The 22867-nt window shown below is 32.3% G+C and overlaps 1 protein-coding gene across 7 annotated transcripts in view; it reads right to left on the bottom strand.

Annotated features, from left to right (window-relative positions):
* LOC145286286 (uncharacterized) overlaps positions 1-22867 on the bottom strand; it is a 144842-nt gene that overhangs the window by 39593 nt on the left and 82382 nt on the right. Inside the window, exon 1 of one of the 7 annotated variants that reach the window (XM_080135144.1) lies at positions 12655-12745. The exons of 5 other annotated variants lie outside the window; for them this stretch is intronic. The gene's annotated coding sequence lies outside the window, so the exon portion shown is untranslated. Of the gene's footprint in view, positions 1-7411; positions 7555-12654; positions 12746-22867 lie in introns of those variants that run through there. One more of the 7 variants, XM_080135142.1, reaches the window with a different exon arrangement.

Genomic DNA, 22867 nt, shown 5'->3' with positions numbered 1-22867 from the left:
GCGAAAAGTGATTCCTTGGATTTTAATATTTCTCCAGAATTTCTTCATCGTCATCAGAAGTTTGAGTCATAATCCATGCCATACTGAATTTTTCACGGAAATTAAATTGGAAAATAAAAAGTGAAAATGGGAAAATAATGGAACGAAAATTTTATAACTGCCTTTTAAAAATTACTGTTATTACATAAAAGCCGAACAATTAAACAAAGTTAAAAGTTTGAAAACAATTAAGAATGAAATATAAATTTTTGTATTCGTTTTGAGAAGAAGAGATTCTCTTCCGAAACTATCAAAGACGTTGCAATAACTCGAATATTTAGCTGTAAGTCTCATATAAGTTAGGCTAACCTATTACGAGAAGCTATATAGCTATATAGTATGTGATCATATAAATATTAATAGTTATATATGTACATACATGTTTCAGTGGAATACGTTTTGTTTCAGTGTCGCCCCTTTTTTCGCTCTGGTGAGGTGGGTCTGTCTAAATTGAGATTCAACTGAAACATGTATGCACATATGTAACCAATGATGCTTGTATAATAAACATACCATATATATATATATTTATATATATATATATTTATAAATATATATATATATTTATATATATATATATATATATATATGCATGAGAGAGAGAGAGAGAGAGAGAGAGAGAGAGAGAGAGAGAGAGAGAAAGAGAGAGGAATAAACAGACATAATTCCTGTGTGAGAAATAATTTCGAATATCGATATCGATTATTTCTTAGATGATTTATTTAATCATCTAAGAAATAATCGATATCGATATTCGAAATTATTAAAAGAAAAAAAAACTTACTGTTCATATTTTAAAGAAGTTTCATTTTGATATGTAAGTTTTTAACGTAATATCATTGTCATGATCTTTTGTGATCGATATCTAGGATAAAAAAATCAACTTCAGTGCATATATAAAACTGAAGACCCCACTAAAAATTAAACAACTATTATTGTTGTATAATTTAACATAAACCATCACCTGTTAATTTCTTAGCAAATGGCAGACTCTGCCTTACGAGTATGCCTAAATGTGACGTAAAATGAGCCACCTTACTTGAGATTAGAAACACATATACACACACATACGTAACCAATGAAGTTTAACGAGGTTAATACAAGAGTGCTCAATGCCGAAGTAGAGCAGGATATACTTTTATTTGTTTTTTAGATAAGCAGTAATATTTCGCTACACAGTCATGAGCATGTTTATACTCATGACTGTGTAGCAACATATTACTGCTTATGTTAAAAATATACTATATATATATATAAATGCATACATATATATATACATATTTATATGCATGCATATACATGCAGATATATGCATACATATATGTGAATATATATAATATTTATATACATATAAAGATATACATATGTATATGATGATTGCAACGTCTTGTCAGACGAGTGCCACTCCCTCAGACATTTAAAATCCATGAGCCCAAATGCCTGAGGGAGTATCTATACATCTGAGAGTCCATCTTTCAAACTCCTTGGCCTAACGTTCACAGGAAACATGAGTTGGAACAATTACATTGAAGGCATTGCCAGGGCCGCTGCAAGAAAGGTAGGCTCTCTCTACCGTGCTAGAAAACTACTAACACCCGAAAGTATTCTGTACCTCTATAAGGCCACCATTCGCCCATGTATGGAGTATTGCTGCCACATCTGGGCTGGTGCATCTGCTACTAGTCTCTCGCTCCTTGACAAGGTTCAAAAGAGAGTCGCAAATCTGATAGGCCCTCAACTGGCATCTAAGCTTCAGCCTCTGTCCCATCGACGAAATGTTGCATCCCTCTGCCTGTTCTACAAGTATTTTAGTGGTGAATGCTCTGATGAACTGCAATCACTTGTGCCCCCACGACGCGAGCACCCTCGACAAACCCGACAGGCTACTAGATCCCACCCCCACACTGTAGAGGTCCCTAGATGTAAAAGATCTTTTTACTCCAATAGTTTCTTCCCCAGAACCGCAAGACTCTGGAATTCCATTCCAGGTCCCTGCTTCCCCAACAGTACTGACGTGCAGAAGTTCAAGTGTAACGTGAACCGACACCTTGCTGCCCAAATCCCTACATAGTACCCCAGTAGTTGTTGCCCCTGATAGTAGCCCCCTACACCAAAGTGGCAATTTGCCTTGTTTGGGGTGAAAATGTAATAAAAAAAAAAAAAAAAAAAAAGATGATGTTACAGAGTCTTAGCTTTGTACGACAGCTAAGTCTCTCTCTCGGTTCAAAATGTTGAGATCCAGCAACAAGCAAGAGCAAGATAGCCAGCAACAAATTAAACTGCAGACCAGCTTAATGCGGGTACTGGTCTCCCGCTTTATGATTTTTAAATCAGAGATTTGCTTCTATGGTTTTTAAATCAGAGATTTGCTTCTGCTAGAAAGGTTGCCTTCACCACGGCTTATGGGAGCCCTCTTCACCCCAATACACACACACACACACACACACACACACACACACACACACACACACACACACACACACACACACACACAAATATACACGGTGCTAGTTATCCGTTGACCCAGAAAAAGAGTTCATTCGCCCTTTGGAAGGTCTTGTTTTTAATCCTCCAGGGAGACTAGCCGCCCTCCTCACCAAACAAGTCTGGTTGGGGAACCAGTTTAGTCGCCGGTGACCCGACCATGAGGCAGGTAGTACTAGGTTACATGGTACCAGTAGCATATGGCATGACCTGACATACATACATATATATATACACATACGCAAACACAAACACATATATTTATATGCATAAATATGTGTATATATGAAGTCATGCACACACACATACATACATATATACATACGTACCCCCACACACATATATTTAACGGACACTTTCCTGAAGAATTAAATAGAAATTTATTGAAAGAATTAACAGAAAGCGTTGTCTCCCTAAAACCTCCACACTTTAATTTAAATCTTATCATTCTGTTGAATATTATTATAAATATTAAATATTATCAGTTAAATTAATATGATAATTAAATATTATCATGAAATATTATTAAATATTATCAGTTTAATAAATATGATCATTAAATATTATTATAAAATATTAAAAATTATCAGTTTAATAAATATGATCATTAAATATTATTATAAAATATTATTAAATATTATCAGTTTAATAAATATGATCATTAAATTTTATTAAATATTATTATAAAATATTATTGAATATTAGCAGTTTATTGAATATGATTATTAAATATTATTTTAAAATATTATTAAATGCTATCAGTTTAATAAATATGATCATTAAATATTATTATAAAATATTATTAAATATTATCAGTTTAATAAATATGATTATTTAATATTATTTTAAAATATTATTAAATATTATCAGTTTAATAAATATGATCATTAAATTTTATTAAATATTATTATAAAATATTATTGAATATTAGCAGTTTATTAAATAGGATTATCAAATATTACTTTGTTAAATATACTCAAAAACATGTCGTTTTACTGAAACATAATCTATTATATATACATAAACTTTTGAATTATATAATTTCATTGAACATAATGTACGTTACATTTAAACAGGTGTAAATTAATGATTGATTTAATATTAATGAAAATTAAGATGAAAACAATCAAAGTCTTTGGAGCCGCAAAACATTGTGTTTACTTTTTTTTTTAATCGTAAAACATGTTTTTTTTTATTGTTTGCGTATAAATATATAAAATGTCGGAATGGAATTGAACAGCGAAAATTAAACCAGCCTAATTACTGGCGTGCTGACTTTACTAAAAACATTCCTGATAAAATCAGTCTACGAATTTCTCTCAAATTCAGAACATCTAAACACAAGGGATATAAATGATACACAAATTGCTTATTATGTGGAAAGAGGGTGTCGTTGCAACATATTTTAAGAAACTGCCCCAGGATTTTAGGAGATGTTCGGTATAGTTGTCGCCACGATCATGTCAATAGAGCCATAAGAAAAGACGTTATCATAACCATTCGGACGAACAGATTCTAACTCGGGAGTGAAAATCTTTTAATAGGTTTTATTTAAGCAGAAGAAAAATAAAAATAAATTAAAATAAAAGAAATTCCCCTAATATGTTTTCAACGGCACCTGATTGAAAGCTGATCAGGAATCTGTGAGAAAACAAACAGACAAACAAACAAAAAACAAACAACCTAACGTCTAGATACTTAAAAATGTTACTGTTTGATTTTTAGAGAGGTTTCATTTTGTTATGTAATATTTTTAACGTAGTGTAATTGTCGTTTCTGATAGGTATCCAGAATAAAGCAGACAGAAAACTAAACACCTCACTATAACATTAAACATTTATATATTTTTTTTACTATCTAACATAAGTTGCCTGTTCGACTTTTAACGAGTGATAGACGTAAATGTGACGTAAAATGAAACCCTATATATATAGATACATGCACACACACACACACACACACACACACACACACACACACACACACACACACATATATATATATATATATATATATATATATAGATAGATAGATAGATACCTCACCCTTTTTTTTAACCAAGTAAGATCTGTGACTTACTTGTAGTTTCATTAAATACTTTTATATGCAAAATCCGATCCTGCATTTTGCTAATTCCTGCCCTCTGATGAGAAGGAGAGTATTTCTTCGAAACTTCACGGATTAAGGACTATCCACTTATCTTGTGCTTCCTTTTTTAAAATTAAATATGTTTTTAACTCTTTTTCAAGATGTCTTTTAACATGTTTTATTAATCATTTGTTCATATTATAAGCTCTATTTCCTTTTCGGTTTTATTGAGCTTTTACATCTGGTTGAGTTTATTTTACTTGTAAATATTAACTTAATTTATAATATATTTTAAGTTTACCATTTTGATTACCTTGGTAAACTTATTGTACTTTTTATTTTTTATATAGATAGATAGATACATGCATATATATATATATATATATATATATATATATATATATATATATATATATATAGATACATGCATATATATATACATACATACAGGCATATATATATATATATATATATATATATATATATATATATATATATATATATATATACACGCACATGGTAGCTTCCTACAGTCGTGACAGACTATAGATACCCACTGTAGGTGTCTCCGCGTGGAATTTTTGTGGGAAGAGTTGCGCAACCTCCAACTACACACTTCTTTCTTGAGTCGTCGTTGTAGATGAACGGAGAGAACATACAGCACCTACAATTCCCAAATGGTCACCCATCTGGTACTAGCAAGGTTTAACGTCGCTTAACTTCGGTGACAACCAGTGGATCAACGTGATTATGCCGTGTGTATATATATACATATATATATATATATATATATACATTTATATTTATATATATACAAATTTACTTTTAATCGTGAATCATAAAAGTCTTCCCTTCCTAATTGCAATATTTAAATTTTGTATCCCTAAAAACAATATATATATATATATATATATATATATATATATAAACTAAACTCTATCAACTTTGACCTCTTGACAGCTAAATTTTCGCCCAAAAACTGATTAAAAAGCTTGCTGCATGTATGAATATCCTATATGTAAAATTTATAACGTTTAGCCCCAAAATTGGCCGAATAGCTTGCAAGAGGCCGCAAAGGTCAAATCTTCTGAACTTTGACCGCTTGGCAGCCAAACTTTAGGACAAAAAGCGAATAAAAAGCTTACTCTATGTTTGAATACACTATGTAAAATTTCAAATGTTTAGACCCAAAATTGTCTGAGTAATTTAGTGGAGACCGCAGAGGTCATTTTTTTTTAAACTTTGACCCCAAATGTTACCCCTTAACATTTATTGTTTGGGGCTCAGATCAAATTAAAATGTTTGATCCATGTCCAAGTAATCCTCATCTAAAATTTCAAGTATTTAGACCCAAAATTGGCAGAGGAGTTTGATAGACTTCTCAAAGGTCAACTCGAACCCTGACAGCCAAATTTCTGGCCGAAAACCGATTTGAAAGATTTTCCCAAATCTCAATACCCCTTATGTCAAATCTCGAGTCTGTAGACTGAAAAGCGACTGAGTAGTTTGGTAGGGAAATGTAAACACACAGACATACACAAACACAGACAGACGATTTCACTTTATATATATATATATATATATATATATATATATATATATATATATATATATATACCATGTCATTAGCGTATATACATACGCGTATATATATATATATATATATATATATATATATATATATATATATATATATATATATATATATATATATATATATATATACATTGGATTCCAGGACGAAAATTCCCTTTGTCTGGTGGAGTATCCGGCTTCGTGCTATTACTTGAGGTTACATCACTTGGAGAAGATGCACCATTCCTCATAAAAAACTACTATGGGTTGTAATTTTGATAATTTTTTTTTCTGACAAACCCCTGTACAGAGTGGCCTTATAAACTCGAGAATTGGTTTTACACATTTATAAGTCGTTACTCTTTTTCTTTCTTTTTTTTTTCACCCCACATAAAAGATATGGCTACTTGGAACGTAAAGGTGCTACTATTTGGGATCGTGTTTAATGGGTGATTTTAAACAGCGAAATGTTGGCTCACATTACATTGTAACTGCTACAGGTTAATACAGTCAGGAAAAGAGAAACATGATGGAATTCCAAATAGTAGTTTGAGGGAAGAAACTATTAAAGTAGAAAGCTTTCCGACATCTAGTGATCTCAACAGTGACAGGGTGGAATTTTGCTGCTTGCCATGTTAATCAGAAGTATGTATATCGAGGGGGGCGTAGTGCTATGAATTCATCAGAACACATTCAAATAAAGCACATGGTGACAATAATTCAGGGATGAGAAAAAGATTGAAACTTGACCGACATTAGCATGAAAACTCTGTCTAAATGTACCTATTTACTATGCCTCCCCACGGGACAGAGTTAGACACCAGGGTCGTTTTTTAACGTGGAGAAAAGGTACAAAAATAAAAATTGTCTCAGTCGTGAAGGATTTCTCCCCCACCGAAAGAGAACAAGAAATGGAAGTGCAGCATCTGAAGAACAGATACTACACTTTGATCTGTCTAAATGTAAGAGGCTAGTGATAGATGCATCAGCCCAAATGTGGCAACAATATTCCATGCATGGACAAATTGTGGTTTTGTAAAGATATAGGATAGCTTATGATGTGTGTCATTTACGAGCACGGTAGAAGGAGCATACCTTCTTTGCAGCGGTCTTGTCAATGTCCGCAATGTATTTTTTCAATTCACGTTGTGTGCAAATGTTAATCAAAGGAGTTTGAAGGCTGGGCTAGAAAAATTAAAGAATTAAAAAGTATTTTATTACGTACCGCAAAAGCTGTATTTAGCTATCCGTTTTTGAGTTTAGTTAAAGATGCTACAAGTTCTAATGAGGATTGGCGTGAGCCGCAATCGATTGTTTTCCCGCCAGCTGACGTCAAGATTAGCGAAAACAACACTGTAACACAACTGTTATATGAAGCGTTTAACGACGCATCTGTCGAAATTGATCGGATCTTTCCGCTTGACCTAACGGGAAAATTAATGATGGAAAAAAAATCAGGGTTGCTTTTGAGATTCTATCACTCTTGTAAACAGGACCCCGTTTTTATGAAACCGTAAAAAAAAAAATAAAAATAAAAAATAAGTCAATAATTATTTTAAATCAAACAAAGCTTTTGGATAGAACAACGGACTTACAAATGTTATGTAATACAATTTAGTCACTGAGTAAAAAACGCGAAGAAAAACAAAAAACAAAAAGTAAACAAAAAAACAAACAAAAAAACAAAACAAAAACAAAACCCAAAGCAAAAAAAAAAAAAAAACAGCGAGAAAGACAAACAAACCGAACAAATCGGATCTATTATGGTTAGTTACGCACTAATACACAGGAGAAAGGCATGAACGCACAAGTCCCTCAGAAATACGTAGAACAGTAACCTTTGTCGAATAAATCATAGCAAATGAGTCGGTTAAAATGTTAGGGAAATATGAAAAATGGTTGATATGACGTAAAACAAACAAACAAACAAAACGAAGTTGGACATTTCTTTTAATAACATACTCATATCTCTCTCTCTCTCTCTCTCTCTCTCTCTCTCTCTCTCTATATATATATATATATATATATATATATATATAACTACTTCATTTACTCACATAAAATTGATATACGAAAGTATAAATTTATGCGTAAACTTATTTACTTCAAAAGTGCTCAATACATAGGTAGAGCTAGTTAGTAAGTTATAAAATATATATGGCGATTAAGCTACACTGAATATTCCGCGTTTCATCCACTCTAGGACTCTTCAGGCTTATGCGCATAAGTGGATGAAACGCGGAATATTCGGTGTAGCTTAATCGCCATATATATTTTATAACTTACTTACTATATATATATATATATATATATATATATATATATATATATATATATATATATATATATATATATATATATATATATATATAATTTTAACCAATTTAGGTAAACAAAATTAGCATTAGTCTCTTCAATAAATCTTCTGTTTCAGGCTATAAAGACAACAATAAACCTCTGATCTTACTTGAGACCAGCGTTTCAACTATTTTTGACTAAAAGACTGGCTTTGAGTAAGACCAGAGGCTTATTGTCGCCTTATGAAGTTTTTTTAGACTGGAACAGTAGATTTATTGTAACGACCAATCGTAATTTTGTTCACCTAAATTGAATTAAATAATATTCTGTTCTTTTATTGCTTGTTCGTACGCTAATAGAAATATGTGATTGACAGAAAATGGAATAGGCAGAGTATGCGTTAATAATGCAGTAGTTTTTACGATGTTAATATTCGAGTTCGAATCCTACTACCTAGCTCTACCTATGTATTGAGCACTGTTGAAGTAAATACTTAGTTTACGCATAAAATTATACTTTCGTATATTAATTTATGTGAGTAAATGAAGTACTCATATATATATATATATATATATATATATATATATATATATATATATATATATAAGTACTTCATTTAATCACATAAATTAATATACGAAAGTATAATTTTATATACGCACATACACACACATATACATATGCACATATACATACGCACGCGCGCGCACACACACACACATATACTCGTTAAACAAACTGACCGTTTCTTTGGATAGTTTTATTTTTAAATTTCTTATTTTATTAATCATTATTAAAGGCTGGCAAAAGGTTAACGTCGATCAATTCATATAAGTTCTTTCAAATGTTTATATTTTTTATATATAAAACTCTACCCACGTATTGGACATTCTTGAAAAAAATGAGTTTTTTTTCGTTTTTTCATTTATCTACATAACCAAGGTTCAAGGACAGCTTGAATTTTCTGGAACACTGATTCGTAAGACCTAAAATCCATAGACTAAAAACAAAGAAAACGCAATTGACCTTAAGAAATGAGAGATACAAAATTTCGGTTGATAATTCATTCAGTTGTTTGTGTATAAATCCTTAATAAATGGACAATGGAAACAAATTTGAATTGTGTTTTTGTATCGCTCATTTGTAAAAACAAATCGCTGTTTTGTTTTATTTCGATTATTTAGACAACAGTTTTCATCTTGAGTGTTATACTCACAAAGTTTCAGCTGATGTAACCCCCGGAATGTTGAGCGGAACACTTTATTTGATTTACGAGGCAAGCATGTTCTCGTTCCGTCTGCCATGACCGGCTAGATGTCTTAAGTAATTCCCAATTGTATGCTTAGTATCGTCTGCCATGAATAACGAGAGTATTTTATTCCCTCTGATTAAACAGACGCTTCTGTCTATCCGTGCAGATATTCGAGTTCGACAGAAAAATGTCTAAATTTGACAAGATACACCAGAAGAAGGTCGGAGGTTACGCCGACCGAAACATTGTGAGAAGAATAGTATCCCAGATGAGAGAAGTAGTCCAAATAATCCAAATTATAAAATCCCCATCTAAAAAATCCAGAAATATAAATTGGTATTTATTTGTACTCTTTATACTATTTGCATTTTTTTCATAAGCATCGTCGAATCTTATTTTTGAAACGATGAAAGATTGAACTATCATTTCTTCTTATTTATCCATTTGAGAAACGGTTTTTTGTTTACATCTCAAATCTGAAGATAAGAATTTGTTCGTGATACGGGGAGGGGGTGTTCGAAAAGTAATGATTCCTATTTTTTTTATTCCGTCCGAATAGATCAGAGAGTATTGCAAATTGCACCGTTATGATGAATGAACTTATGCATTCATGACCTGAAAGTTTCATCTGTCTGTTGTAGATAATGACGGCGTGAGACGCTAAGAAATCCACTCCTGTCATGGACGTACGTCAGAAGCAGATATGCGTCATTGAATTGCTGGTATAAATGCATTGGGAATGGTGGTGACTATAAATACTGGAGCACAAAATGTCGCTGGCTTTAATGGTACCACTAAACATTTTGAGTTAAAAAAATAGGACGCTTTACTTTTGGAACTACACTCGTGTGTGTGTGTGTATATATATATATATATATATATATATATATATATATATATATATATATATGTTTCGTGGTTAAATTTAAAATTCTGAAACAAATCTGAATTCTATCAGTGTCTTATCTCGCTTATATATATATATATGTAGAGAGAGAGAGAGATAGAGAGAGAGAGAGAGAGAGAGAGAGAGAGAGAGAGAGATCTGATAAAAATATACGTACGAAATCATATCGAGGAAGTCTTGAAATAAAGACGAAACATTGATGAACATATGTTGTTTTTTCCACACGCGCGCGCACACGCACCACGTACACACACACACATACGCACACACACATACACACACACACGCACCACGTACACACACACACACACACACACACACACACACACACACACACACATACGTAAGTGTAGTAAGGTGCAAGCTATTACATTAAATATCAATTTTGATCTTTTGCTGAATGGATGTTTTTCCTTTTTAAAAAAATCGATTCGATCCATCTTATTGGATTATTGAAATGACTAAAAAAAAAAAAAAAAAAAAAAAAAATGGGTTCACCACTCCGCCCTTTCAGTCCTGTGTTCTCTTAATACAGTTACGTATCATCTCTATACGATTAGAGCAACTTTACACCGAAGAGATTTAGAAGGATTAGCAAGTGCAGCATTTTTAATTCAAATTTTCTCGTATAAGATTTTCGACTGGTTGCCGATAATTACTATTGAAAAAAAATATAGTAGAGTTTCAAGCAGCCATCATTTATGAAGAGGTGTTCTTTATAGGTCAAATTGATACTGCCACGATCTATAAAGTTGGTAGTGCTCAGAATAAATCCCATCGGATTTATTCTTTTAACAAAGCTTAAGTATATTTTAATTGATGCAGATTTCGTATTTATCATTACAGAGCCAATTCTCTACTGAATATTATATTGTACCTAATATATAGTACTGATTTCAGAAGTTTAAAAAATAACTTGGGTATCATCAACTAGGATCGAAACCAAAACATTTAGCGCCACAGCTGCATCTCCTACCGAGATAGGTAAGAAACATTTAATATTAAACTAGCCTGGGTACCTGGCGTTGCCCGGATGTTTGGAGGTGTGGGTTGAGCAAAAAAAAAAAAAAAAGAAAAATGTCGTAGTAGGCAAGTAGGCTCGAACCCGAGACGCGAAGGCGGAAAAAGAAAGTGAAAGAAAATCTGACGTCTTACCGCAACTCCATGACGCGACCGGAAGTTCGGAACGTTAAAATTAGGCAAAGTCAATCCAACCGATACGATGACTTGCAAAAATAGCTCCCAAAAAATCGACGCCTCCTTGTAGAAAAATGACCAATTGAGGATGAAGAAATTAATGCTTTGGGCCAATTTTTCGATATCTGTCGTCCGAGACATCGAGTTTTAAAATGATACCAATCTCGTGAAAATCCGTCGCCTCTGTCGAAAGTTTTAGGCACACACACACACACACACACACACACACACACACACACACACACACACACACACACACACACACACACACACACACACACACACACATTTAAACAGACAGGTGAGATTTATATTATAGACGACGTGAATAAATGAATTGAATTTGTGCATGCGCAGAAAGAAGTAAAAATATGTCGGCAAGTTGAAATTGACAGTTTGCATTTCAAGTTACCGATGAATGTCTATCTACACGTTATTCATCGACACAAAGATTGTTTCGTTATAAAGCATCCTTGGTGTATGATTACTATTTCCTGGTATTTTCAGCATTCACTCTAGGCGAGTTGAACCGCCTTCTTCTGAAGGAGGAAGTGTTATGGGAATATTAAATTCGGAAGCAATCCCACTCGCATGAAATGTCCTAGTTAAGAAAGATAACGATTTCAAGTTTTGAAATTCTTGTAGGAAGTGTCGAGGTCCTCTTACATACAGCGCTTGGTACTCCCAGATGGTCACCCATCTGGTGTTGCTCATACTCAACATTGCTTAACTTCGGTGATTTAATGAGAATCAGTGTTTCAACATGACCATGCCGTAAACAAACAGAAGAAAAAGAAATAAACTCTATCCCGACCTTTGAACCAAATGGTAAGGCGAAAGAACTCCAGGGCTCACATATCCAACTCCATCAGCTCGCGCGTGTATAAACACGCACTTCACACGCACTACAAGAACAAATGAAAGTTACACAATACCACGCTGCCAAATACGCACATATTCACATAATTAAAATTTTAACCATTAAGATTTACTAACATTAAAATAACTTTTATATTTTTATTTCTTACTAGCAGTTCAGCCCGGCTTTGCTCGGGCCCTATGTACTGTTCATAACTTTATATATATATATATATATATATATATATATATATATATATATATATTAAAAAGTTTGACTCATGTCCAGGTAATGTACATCTAAACTTTCAAGTGTTTAGACCCAACATTGGAAAAAGAGGAGTTTGGTAGAGTCTGAAAAGGTCAAATCTTTTGAACTTTGACCTCTTTGGCAGCAAAATTTTCGGCCAGAAACCGATTAAAAATCTTGCCCTATGTCTTATTGCACTTTATGTAAAATTTCAAATGTTTAGACCAAAAATTGGCCAAGTAATTTGGTAAAGACTGCAGAGGTAGCAGTATCAGAATTTTTGTAGGAATTTTTGGCACCCCTAACACGAAACTGCGAATACAATATAAAAATCTCGTAATTTCGCAGTTAAAAGTGGGTTATTTATTTTCTTTATGGATTATACTTCCAAAATAAACTATTACAGTTGTTTTAAAAGTAATAGAAATATTTTTTTTTTAAAAACAGTAATGAATTTTCCGAACTCAATATTTTTCAATTTTTAAACTTTAAAAATCTATCAAAATTTTTCTATTGATTCTATTTTTACGATATTTTCAGAGTCAATGTGAAATTTTATGTTCTTTCCAATAAACCGAATATAATATTTTAGACAAACGTTTTTTTTAAATTCACGCCCCCCCCAAGTGTCACCCATTTTGAAATGTCTATTAAAAAGTAAATAATTAATTTATGTCGCACAAATTGAAGAGAAAGGGTCAATAAATAATATATTCAAATTTAAAACAAAAAAAAAATCGCTTTTTTAGAAATTTACCTGTAAAGTCCGAAGTTTAAAACCTTTTTTTAAAAAAAAAAACATTGTTTTTTTTTTGTTTTTTTTTTAATAAAACCTTGGTCCTTGCTCCTTTAATTAAATAAAAAATTAGGGCTTGAATTACATTTTTCGAGGAGTTATAAGCTTGGAAAGATGGGGTGGAATTATTCACTATTTTCACGAAATTTCTGACACTGCTACTGCAGAGGTCAATTTTTTTTAAAACTTTGACCCCAATTTTGACCCCTTGACATTTATTGTTTAGGGTTGAAATCAAATTAAGAAGTTTGATCCATGTCTAAGTAATCTTCATCTAAAATTTCAAGTGTTTAGACCCAAAATTGGCAGAGGAGTTTGGTAGACTTTTCAAAGGTCAAATCGTTGAAATTTGACCCCGTGACATCCAAATTTCTTGCCCAAAACCGATTAAAAAGATTTTCCAAAATCTTGATTAACTCAAATGCCACATATCGAGTCTGTAGAATGAAAATTAACAGAGATATTGCGTAGGGAAATGTACACACACGGGCAATTTCACTTTTATAGATATACCAGCATTTCAGCCCGGGGCTGCCCGGGTGTTTGGAGGTGTATGTTGAGCAAAAAAAAAAGTGGTAGTAGGAAGGCAGGCTCGAACCCGTACCACAAAGAAGGAAAAGAACGGGGAAAATCCTGACGTCTTTGCTGTTACGACCACCGCCAAACCGTACTTTTAAGTTAAGGCTAGACAATCGAAAGGAGAGGATGACTTTTGAATATATCGGCGAAAAAAGCGCCCCTACCTGTAGAAAAGTGTCCAGTTGAAGGTGAAGATATTAATGATTTTAGCCAATTTTTCGATATTTGTCGTCTGAAAGGCCGGATTTCAAAATGATACTGATCTTGTAAAAATCCGTCGCCTCTGCCGAAAGTTTTAGGCAGACATGCAAACACACATACATACTCCTCCGACAATTTTGGGTCTAAACACTTGAAAATGTTAGATATAGGTTTCTTGGACATGGATCTAACTTAATAACTTGATTTGAGCCCTCAACCTCAATCAAAGGGGTCATAATAAGGGTCAAAGTTATAAAAAAATGACTTCTGCAGTCTCTACCAAATTACTCAGACAATTTCTGGTCTAAACATTTGGAATTTTAGATAAAGGGTATTCAGAGATAGGGCAAGCTTTTTAAACGGTCTGGGTCGACAGAGGCGGCGTATTTTTACAAAATCAGTATCGTTTTGAAGTTCGACCTTTCAGACGACAAATATCGAAAAATTGGCTAAAAACACTAATAACTTCACCTGCAACTGGGCACTTTTCTACAGGAGGGGGGTCGCCTTTTTCGCCGATATTTTCGAAAATCATCCTCTCCTATCGATTGTCTAGCCTTAATTAAAACCTACGTCACTTCCGGTTTGGCGATGGTCGTAACAGCAAAGACGTCAGGTTTTTCCCGTTCTTTTCCTCCTTTGCGGTACGGGTTCGAGCCTGCCTTCCTACTACCACGTTTTTTTTGCTCAACATATACCTCCAAACACTCGGGCAACGCCGGGCTGAAATGCTAGTATATCTATAAAAGTGAACGTGTCTGTGTGTGTACATTTCCCTACGCAATAACTGTCAATTTTAAGTCTACTGACTCGAAATTTGATATACAAGGGACTGAGATTTGGGAAAATCTTTGTGATCGGTTTTCGGCCCAAAATTTGACTTTTAAGGGGTCAAAGTTCAACGATTTCACCTTTGAGAACTCTACTGAACTCCTCAATTTAGGGTCTAATCACTTGAAATTTTAGATATAGATTCCTTGAACATGGATCTAACTTAATAACTTGATTTAGCCCCAAAACAATAAATGTTAAGGAGTCATTATAGGGATCGAAGGTAAAAAAATTGACGGCTTTTTTTTTTTTTTGCTCAACATACACCTCCAAACACTCGGGCAACGCCGGGCTGAAATACTAGTATATCTATAAAAGTGAAAGTGCGTGTGTATGTGTGTGTGTGTGTGTGTGTGTGTGTGCGTGCGCGCGCGTGTGTGTATTTCCCGACACAATAACTCTGTCACTTTTCATTCTACAGACTCGAAATTTGATATACAGGGTACTGACATTTGGGAAAATCTTTGTAATCCGTTTTCGGCCAGAAATGTGGCTATTAATGAGTCAAATTTCAACGATTTGATCTTTGAGAACTCTACCAAACTCCTCCGACAATTTTGGGTATAAACACTTGAAATTTTACCTTGGACATGGATCTAACTTAATAACTCGATTTGAGCCCAAAACAATAAATGTTAGAGGTCATAATAGGGGTCAAAGTTAAAAAAATTGACCGTTTTTCTTTTTGCTCAACATACAACTCCAAACACCCGGGCAACGCCGGACTAATATGCTAGTATATATATAAAATATATACTATTTTCATTTCACTCCTCATCATCATCTTCTTCTTCTTCTTCTTCTTCTTCTTCTTATTATTATTATTATTATTATTATTATTTTGAAAGTAATATTTTAAAGTTTACTTTTCACATAGTTTTACTAATTCAATATTCGACAATCTAGTATTAATAAACATTTTAGAACGAGTAACTTAGTTAAGTATGATTTTAGTTAAACATTGAATAGATCCTAATTACCTAATAATTAGGTTTCAGAGTTTCCTAATCTCATAATAATATGTTCTTTTAGTTTTAATGAGATAAATGTATATTTAAGTTAAATCTAATTCTATTTTACCTTAAGTTTATTAAGAATTATAAATGTTATTTAGAAATAATATTTTACATTATATTTACTTCCGATTTACTTTTACTTTAGTCCCTCCTACCCTATGCATTCCTTTTTATGAGTTAAGGGCAAAATAGATTCACCAATTGATATAATAATTACGTGATTGATTTTGCGCTACGAAACAGATACTATCAATAATTGTAAATGTCAACTGAATTAAAGGAACAAATTATAAGATGGTCAACATCATGAACTTTGGAATATAGTCTTTTGTCATTTATTCACTATATTGACCTGTAATTACATTGAACTTCTTAAACAATGATTGGTATATATTATAAGGAAATAAAATATATTTCCACAGAAATATATATATATATATATATATATATATATATATATATATATATATATATAGTCATTCACAGACAAACTGTTTTGCTGTATCACAGCTCTTCAGTGCATCTAGACTAGCAACTATCTCAAACCAAGATTGAAACTTGGGGCCTCTAATCGTTACTTTGCCTGCTGCTAAGATATGTATGTGAAATTACAATTATCAAACATTGCCAAAACGCCTAAGCTCCGTTTGTTTACACAGAGAGCATTGTATTATACTCAGTTCGCTATTTCACTCCTCAATATGGGGAGCGAAATAACAATCGTATATATATATATATATATATATATATATATATATATATATATATATAACTACTTCATTTACTCACATAAACTTAATATACGAAAGTATAGATTTAAGCGTAAACTTTAAGTATTTACTTCAAAAGTGCTCAATAGGTAGGTAGAGCTAGTTAGTAATTTATAAAATAGATATGACGATTAAGCTACACTGAATATTCTGCGTTTCATCCACTATAGGATTCGTCAGGCTTATGCCTATAGTGGATGAAACGCAGAATATTCAGTGTAGCTTAATCGCCATATATATTTTATGAATTACTATATATATATATATATCCGTTTATTTTCTTCGTTCATTAAAACAATAACTTTTTACTCCGATTCATATTAAATGTTGTCGGTGTGATTATTTGGCTATACACAAATACGCTCCAAAAATGGCCTCTACCAAGGCCAGGGATCACACGACTGTAACTCCATATTCCGACGTTCGATACATACACCTATAGAACTTTTAAGCGATTGAATTACACTTGTACGTAAATAAAAAAAAAAAAAAAATGATGGATTGAAATCCTGATATGAAAATGAATCCGAAGATTAGAAAGAGCTTTTAAAGCTTTTTAACCTTTTGTGACCATGAATGACTCCAAGACCGACTGAATTTAACCTATACATTTAACCGAATGTACAGTTGTGCAAATTATTACGAATGTGATGTCAGTTCAGCAAGAGAGAGAGAGAGAGAGAGAGAGAGAGAGAGAGAGAGAGAGAGAGAGAGAGAGATGGCACAAGCGCAGCACTTACTAACACATGCATATATTTATTTATTGTGTACATTTTTATTAGAGAATTCTTTTATAACGTTTATTAGGGAAGACAGTGGAAATGTTCTCCAATAACTTATCTCTCTTAGGCCTATGAAGATATAATTCTCTTAAACCTTCAAATACATCATATTTTGATGAAAATTATATCATATGTATGAAATTCTTCAGAGAAAACAATGAAAGCGGTACCGAATCTGTACAATATCTTCTATGTGCCCAAATATCTACGTGTCTCCAGCCGTATACGTTGTTTTTATTATATCACTCATAAAAAAAGATGAAAAAGATAGCATTGCCAAGGATGCTGCAAAGAAGGTGGACTCCCTTTGTGGTGGTGGGAAATTACATCACAAAGTATCCTATACCTTTACAAAGTCACAATTCGACCATGCATGGAGCATCGTTACTATATTTGGATTGGTGTCTCCCACTCTTAGGCAGGACCCAAAAATGAGTTTCAAATCTAATAGGACCCACACTGTCGGCGAAGCTCAAACCTCAGTCTCATCGCCGCAATGTTGCATCTATATGCTTACCCTACAAGTACTTTAATAGCATGTGCTCTGACAAACTCATAGCATATGTACCCCCACGACATACTGACTCCCGACTAACCTGACAAGCAGCAAAATCACACCCCTTTACTGTTCAGTTCCAGAGATGCCGGAAAGCTTTCTTCTCTATTAGTTTCTTTCGTCGGATTGCTAGACTTTGGAATTCCATCCATGTTTTCTGCTTTCCCGACTGCATGAATTTAAATGTAACGCGAACAAACATCTCGCTCTTTAACTTCTCACATAGTCTACTGTTAGATACAATTCTAAATAGAAACCTTTACGACCAAGCCGCAATAGGCCTTGTTTGGAATGAGAAAAAGTAAAAAAAGCGACAGAACTCGATAATCATACATGAGTGGACGCCGACAATGACGACCATATTGGTATTCATGCATTCTGACTACATATGTGCATACATGTCTTAACTATAGCTGTATTAGCTAAACTTCTTCGGCCCAATATGTTAGACTGCAATTTGTTGTAATTTTAAGTCAACGCAAATACATGATAGAATAATTTACAATGGCTATGATTTCCTTAAAAGTTTCTTTTTCATATATTATTAACTGGATGCCCGGCGTAGTCCGGTCGCACAATACGTTTAAACATGATATTTTAATTCATGCAGATTGCGTATGTATTATTATAGAATCAATCCTCTATTGATTATTATATATTACGAGAGTTAATTTGGCCGGTGGACTAATTCACAAAAAAAAAAATAAATAAATAAAATAATAAAATAAATAAATAAATAAATAAAATAAAATAAATAAAAATAAAATAAATAAATAAAATAATTATAATGTTGTTCATCAAATTCTATCAGTGTTTGTTTACAGTATTACGTCAGCTGATATTTGGGCTTGACGATGAATGCCTTGGAAAAATCACTCCTGGTTAATATTTAGTTTTAAAATATGTAAAAAAAAGAAATGATTTGCAACGATTTGAAATGGTACGTCTTCTCTTCTTTGATTGTAAATTGAACTGATTAATAAGAAAAAATTGAAATAAAATGGTGAGGTACATCCGGGCTTCAACAGGGGACTATTCGATCTAGGGTCGAATACTTTAACGCTGAACTATATTTATAGATCACAATAGTCCTGCACTCCCCTTTTTTAAAAGAAGAAATGAGTTGGCGAGAATTGAATTTCCCTTGATTTGCTGAGAATTATCTCTCTTGGCCGGTGTAACGTAAAAAATTCTTTTTTATCTATAAGAAAGAAAGATTATTTTTAGGATTGGATTTTTTTCGATTTTCGATACTTATCGGATGGATTTCTGTACAAAACATATCTAAGAACACTGCCAGACATTAGCTTTGGTGAAATTTGCAAAAGATGGGCTCAGCCGTTTCGGAACCTATAAGGAAGGAACTCTCCCTCACACACAAAGTGACTTTTATATAATCGTATAGATTTTTATTTATTTATTTTGATTATTCTGAATTCATTAGAATTTACATTTAATTTTGGCCAGAAAGAAAATTGGTTCCAACGCCCATGTGTCGACATAGAATTCCAAAGCGTCTTCTGTTGTATTTTGCAAGTGTTAATATTGTTTCTTTTTGTCCTTTTATAAATGTAGTTAATTGTCGCTTCTTTTATTTTGTCCTTTATTCCTCACATTCCATGAAAGATGTTTCTGACAAAGAGGGAAGAATTGCTGTTTTATGGATTTAGCTCTATTCCATGTAACACTTATCGTTGGCAGGGATTTTGACCTTGAGGTAGTATTTTTCTGCTCTTTACACCAAGTGGCTTCATGCTTTATCTGGAGTGATTTCCATAAAAAAAAACTTAGAAAATATATTAAAAACGCGAACAATCTGTCAATTAGTTTAATGCCACATCTTTAAAGAAACGATGTATCCCTAAATTCATATATCAATGTCTGTGTGTACATGTCTAATGTTTGTATGTTTCCTATAAAAAGAAGATTAGAGAATCTACATCAAGTCTAAAAGTGTATTCTTATATAAAATCAGGGAAAACAATGGAAGTTTTCTCGAATCTCTAAGTGAATCCCTACGGAGGCTACGAGGGCATACTGCCACATCTTTAATTATTTATGGATTTAGCTCTATTCCATGTAACAATAGATGCCTATATATATATATATATATATATATATATATATATATATATATAAAATATAAAAAACATTAGAAAATTTACGAAATCCGTATGAATGAGTTACTGACTATAACTCCCTTAACATTTCAGATGCATCCTAATTTGATAAAATTTATATAACATGTATAAAATTTTTCAGGGAATACAATGAAAATCATATCGTATTTGTACATTACTCTCTGTGTGCTTAATAGTTACTTGTCTTCACATCTAAACACACACACACACACACACACACACATATATAAAATATAATAATATTAAGAAAATATAATAATATAAAGAAAATTAAAACTAAGTTGAGCTTTACAATCAAAATTTATTGTTCGACTGAATACCCCAAAAAACAATTTACAAAGTCCTTATTCCGCGAAGTTTCAAAGAAACGTATTATTCTTCTCATCAGAGTACATAAAGAAATCAGCAAATTTGTAGCACTGCTAGGATTTGCTAGTTAAGGCATTGAGTGAAACCGCAATTTATTGTAGTTATAAATTGCCAAATAAAAAAATAAAAAAATATGGGATATGTAAAAAACTAATATAAAAACAACCCGCGCATAATATTTCAGCTTGAATGAATCTCCTCTAGAGTTGATCCAAAATGCAAAATAGTTCTTTAGATAGAATGTATTCCAAGATAAATCCAGCGTGACGATGCATATAATCCGACTGGAAAGTTTTCAAAAATCCGATTGGAAAGTTCACAAAACAGCTGAAATAATGCAATTTTTTTCCGGGCAGTCCAAAGGGAAGTCTGTCCCTAGTCAAATGGGATCTAATAGTAAGAAGAGAGAAATCCAAAATGAGACCTTCATCCTCGGCTTAAAAAAAAAAGTGATTTCAAGCAAGCGGGTTGAGGGGGGCGTGAAAGCTCGTGTTACTGTGACCGAAAATTGTCTAGACAGAATGAAACATCTTTCTATAAAGAAATTCGATGTCATTATTAAAAGAAAAAGTGTATGTTTATAAAAGTTATGATTATAATTTTTGAAGTGTTGCAGAATCATAGTTTATTAAGGTTGTCAAAATGTCATGATGATGATAAAGATAACAAAATAATAATAATAATAATAATAACAATAATAATAATAATAATAATAATAATAATAATAATGATAATTTAGTGATTATAGTAAATATATAGTAAATAATATATATATACATATATATGTATATATATATAAATATATATTTATATATATATATATATATAAATATATAAATATATAAATTTAGAAAGCCAGCACAATGTAGAATTAAAAAAAAACAACATTTATTTATAATGAACTAAGTTTTGTCGACAACACCACAACAACAATATGGTTAGTTTGCGTTGTTTTCTTTTCCTTCATCTTTCCTCGTGATATGTTTTCCCTAAGAAAGTAAAATACTGATCATATGGACTTTAGTTTTCTAGTGGCAACATGCCACCGGAAATGATGAGGAGAAAGGAGAAGAAGAAAAAAGAAATTAATCCTGATGATGGCGTCATATCGCCGAAGCTTAATGAATTATGAATAAATAAATGAATTATGACTAAATAAATGATTACTAAAAAAATATATCTGCATACAACTGTTTTTTTTTTTACAAATTTCAATTAAAAATTAACTTTTACAAACAATAAATAAATAATAAATACACATTAATCTATCTATCTATCTATCTATCTATCTATCTATCTTTCTCTCTCTCTCTCTCTCTCTCTCTCTCTCTATATATATATATATATATATATATATATATATATATATATTTCAAAGTAGAGCAGGGGCAATTCCTCTTTGTTTCTCTTGCAATCCATTTTTCTTTTTGACGGGTTAATGTTCGAACGTTCTGTTCGAATGTGAAAATTTTTTTTCCATAATCGCAAAAGTTTTCGAATTCAATAAGTCGTTCTCAGGCAAGTGAATTTAGGAATATACTAATTAAAAACACCGGCATTTTAACCGTCTCACACTGTGATCTGCGCCTCCCAATCATTGAATCCCTAATAATCCGTATGTAAAAACAAAACAAAACAAAACGAAACAAAAACAAAAACAATCATCAATCAGGCTCAATATGAAGGGAAAGTCACGGCTTAGTGATTTTAATACTTTTAAACTATTTTAATCGTATTTTCAATAAATTCACCAACATGATTTTTAATCTATTTTGATTTTGGAAACAGATGAATCTCACAGGTAAGACATTCATTTTTTATAACATGAATAGGTTAGATAAAGTAATTAAGAATAGGAAACTAGATCTAATATTTGTA

Source organism: Euprymna scolopes, chromosome 10 (genome assembly GCF_053919585.1).
Source record: "Euprymna scolopes isolate OS-2025 chromosome 10, ASM5391958v1, whole genome shotgun sequence".
NCBI lineage: Eukaryota > Metazoa > Mollusca > Cephalopoda > Sepiida > Sepiolidae > Euprymna > Euprymna scolopes.
Note: the sequence above shows the minus strand (reverse complement) of the source record. Positions and strands in the feature narration are given on the sequence as shown.